The following is a 4,402-nucleotide window of genomic DNA, read 5'->3' as shown; positions in this document are numbered from 1 at the left end:
GTTTGTCGTCTCGTCTGATTCTTTAACTCAGAACCCAAGAGACGTTTTGGTTCTAGAGGAATCTGAATGAAACCTGTCCTCAAGAGTTGTCAGATCTTTAAATTCCTCAAACAGCAGCAGGAAGCCCAACGTGTCCCAACTGGTTTCATCATTCTCAAACCTGTATGATGAAGAGTGAAATTACAGTTTAGATTACATCATTTGGTCTAAAATGGGTGTCAAACTCAGTTCCTGGAGGGCCACTATCCTGCATGTTCTAGATGTTTCCCTCTTCCAACACACCTGATTCAAATGATCAGCTCATCATTAAGCTCAGCAGAAGCCTGATAACGAGCCTGATCATTTGAATCAGGTGTGTTGGAACTGAGTTTGACACCCCTGCTCTAAAATAAGCGTTAATGGCACTAAATGGATCCATATTCAGCTGAAAATCAGACAAAAGCTCCTCCAGTTTATCTAACCTCAGACATGCTGAGATGTGATGCTCACTCTGGACAACTTTTTCAGGAAGTGCAACGTCGAAATGGAGGAGGAAACAACATATTGATGTGAGTTCCACATGCGTCCTTTATTTCTCCCACGCCTTTTTCACACTGACAGAACATCACAAAGAGTGGTGTAAAAAGATAAAACAAAAGAAACAAATCTTCTCTGCTGACGTTTGATTTAATTGTGCACCCCCTGACACCTTAAAATTTGAACACAACCGACAGAATTCATTCATTCATTTGTTGGATCTGAAATGCCAGATAATAGGATTGGAAAACATGTGAGCGAAAAAAGTGGGACGCTTTTGTCTTCTGGAAGCAGCAGCGATCCTTGTTAGTTGCAACCTGTGCCACAGCGCTACAGCCATGACAGTAGGCGTCTTTCTGTTACCATGGCGATGACGTCTTCCGTTTTCCGGTGAGGCGACAGGGCGTCCCATTCCTGACGATCGTATTTATACCCTCCCCCTTCAATAATAGGTGCTCTCCACAGCTGTGAGTGTGACTTCTTTTGGAGTGAAACTCGGTAGTGGAGAGGGAGTGTGTAGGGGGGTTTGGGATTCAGCCTAGATGTCTCAAGACGGAGTCGGCGTCGTCGTCACTTTGCGGCCATCTGAGATTTATTTGCTTGTTAAGAGATTTTGATTGAGACCTTAGACTTATAACAAAGTTGATTTAGAAATTTTAAGTTGGCGGGAGAGTCAGAATTACTCTGTCGTTTCAACATTCAAGTCAATTCAATTTTATTTATATAGCGTCAATTACAGTCAAATCGTCTCAAGACGCTTTACAGAACCCATATGCCTGACCCCCAGAGCAAGCCCAAAGGAGACAGTGGCAGGAAAAACACCCTTTAACAGGGAAGAAACCTCGAGCAGAACCCGGCTCTATATAGGGGGGACCCATCTGCCTGCTGGCCGGGGGGGTTGAGAAGGACAGAGGAGGGCAAGGGGGAGGGATGGGAGAAGAGGGAGGGGTGGGAAAGCAAGGAAAACACAACACACATTTGGATACATGTATGACAGGATATGTGACACAGACAAAGTATAAGCTAACATTGAAAACTGACTCATAGTTTACTCTGATGATGTACGGCTCTGACATTAAACATACTCCATATATAGCTAGCAGTAAAATTCAAACAGTATGTAAGTTAGCATAACAGTATAGTGAAGGCAATGCAGAGTTGACTGGTGGAAAAAGGGGAGTTGGAAGCAGAGGACTGGAGGAAGGTCAGCAGCAGCATCCCACAGTGGACATGATGGAGACTGGACCAGCTGGTGGAACATCGACCGCAGATCTGAAGCATCCAGCTCTGGGACCAGGGATACTCGGAGAAATAGCACAGGGGGAAACAGAGTGAATGTACTGCAATAACGGTATACATATTAAATGTAAAGGTAGATAGAGAAGGGCTCAGTGCGTCAAGAGAAGTCCCCCAGCAGCCTATAGGCCTATAGCAGCATGACTAGGGGCAGAACGAAGGGACGTCCAAGAGGGAGTCAGCTGTGCAATGAAGACACAAGCCGAACCCCTGTGGGTCACCCAGTCAGCCCCAACTATAAGATTTGTCAAAAAGGAACGTTTTAAGCCTGGTCTTAAAAATAGAGAGGGTGTCTGCCTCCAGAACCCAAACTGGGAGCAGGTTCCACAGGAGAGGAGCTGATAACTGAAGGCTCTGCCTCCCATTCTACTTTTAGAAATTCTAGGAACAACAAGTAAGCCTGCAGCTTGAGAGCGAAGAGTTCTACTAGGATAATAAGGTACTATCAGATCTTTAAGATATGATGGAGATTGGTTATTAAGAGCTTTATATGTCAGAAGAAGGATTTTAAATTCTATTCTGGATTTAACAGGAAGCCAGTGAAGAGAAGCAAGTATAGGGGAAATATGATCTCTTTTGCTAACTCCTGTCAGTACTCTGGCAGCAGCGTTTTGGATCAACTGTAGATGTTTGAGAGAACTATTTGGACAACCCGATAATAAGGAATTGCAATAGTCAAGCCTGGAAGTAACAAAAGCATGAACTAATTTTTCTGCATCACTCTGAGACAGAATGTTCCTGATTTTTACAATATTACGCAGGTGAAAAAAGGAAGTCCTACAGACTTGCTTTATGTGTGAGTTAAAGGACATGTCCTGGTCAAAAATAACTCCAAGATTCCTCACAGTAGTACTGGAGGCCAATGTGATGCCATCCAGAGTAACTATTTGCTTTGAAAGCGAGTTTCTAAGATGTTTGGGGCCAAATACAATGACTTCAGTTTTGTCTGAATTTAGCAGTAGGAAGTTAAAAGTCATCCAGGTTTTAATGTCCTTAAGACAATCTTGCAGTCTAGCTAACTGATCAGTTTCATCTGGCTTCATAGATAAATACAATTGTGTGTCATCTGCATAACAATGGAAGTTAATACAATGCTTCCTAATAATATTGCCTAAAGGAAGCATGTATAATGTGAAAAGTATCGGTCCTAAGACAGAACCCTGAGGAACTCCATGATTAACTTTAGTATGCTCAGAAGAGTTATTGTTGACATGCACAAACTGGAACCTATCTGATAAGTAGGATTTAAACCAGTCCAGTACTGTCCCTTTAATGCCAATTGAATGTTCTAGACGCTGTAATAAAATGTTGTGGTCGATTGTGTCAAACGCTGCACTAAGATCTAACAAAACAAGTATAGAGACTAGTCCATTATCTGATGCTATGAGAAGGTCATTAGTAACTTTCACCAGAGCTGTTTCTGTGCTATGATGCACTCTGAAGCCTGACTGAAACATTTCAAACAAATGATTCCTTTGTAAGTGTTCACATAATTGATTTGCAACTGTTCTTTCCAGAATTTTAGAGAGAAATGGTAGGTTGGATATCGGTCTATAGTTAGCGAACACATCTGGATCTAAAGTGGGCTTTTTAAGCAAAGGTTTGATGACAGCAACCTTAAAAGCCTGTGGTACATAGCCTGTTACTAGAGAGAGATTAATCAGATCTAACATTGAAGAATTAATTAAAGGTAAAATCTCCTTGAAGAGTCTAGTTGGGATAGGATCTAAAAGACATGTTGATGGTTTGGATGTAGAAACTGTTGAAATGAGTTCAGAGAGACATATAGGAGTGAAGAATTCTAAAGATTCATCAGGTCTAACAGCCAATTCAAAAGCATCTGTGACATTTGTAGGAAGGGCCAGATTAATTTTATCTCTAATCAGAACTATTTTATGTGTAAAGAAGCTCATGAAGTCGTTACTGGTTAAAGCTAAGGTAGTGTCTACAGACACTGACCCGTACCCGTAGCCTGTGGCCTACGGATACGGCACTTTCCATTTGCCAGACAGATACGGACCCGTACGCGAGTCTCGTGAGTCAAGAAGCTGCTAACCACTGCAAACTGTTGAAAGGTAAGCAAAGGTTAGGGTTAGTGTCAGGGTCAGGTTTAGGGTCCGTACCTGTAGTACCGATGCTACGGGTCCGTACCGCTAGCGTCTACCGGGAGTCACGTGACCAGATCTCGCGTATCTGATTGGCAAATGGCAAGTGCCGTATCCGTAGTCCACAGGCTACGGGTACGGGTCCGCACCTCTTGCAACAACCTAAAGCTAAAGGAATACAAGGTTCAACAGAGCTCTGACTCTTTGTCAGCCTGGCTACAGTGTTAAAGAGAAACCTAGGGTTGTTCTTGTTCTCCTCTATTAAAGATGAGTAATAAGTTGTCCTGGCATTACGAAGAGCTTTTTTATAGATTACTAGACTATTTTTCCAAGCCACATACACTACTTCTGAATTAGTGGAATACCACTTTCTTTCCAGCTTTCGGGATGCCTGCTTTAAAGTCCACAGCTGGAATTATACCAAGGAGCAAGTCTTCTCTGAGATATAACTTAAGTTGCACATCATTTGTGTTTAGTTTGTTAAA

This window comes from Acanthochromis polyacanthus, chromosome 8, assembly GCF_021347895.1.
Source record: "Acanthochromis polyacanthus isolate Apoly-LR-REF ecotype Palm Island chromosome 8, KAUST_Apoly_ChrSc, whole genome shotgun sequence".
In the NCBI taxonomy this organism is placed as follows: domain Eukaryota; kingdom Metazoa; phylum Chordata; class Actinopteri; family Pomacentridae; genus Acanthochromis; species Acanthochromis polyacanthus.
The sequence above is the reverse complement of the archived record's forward strand: the minus strand, read 5'-3'. Positions refer to the sequence as shown.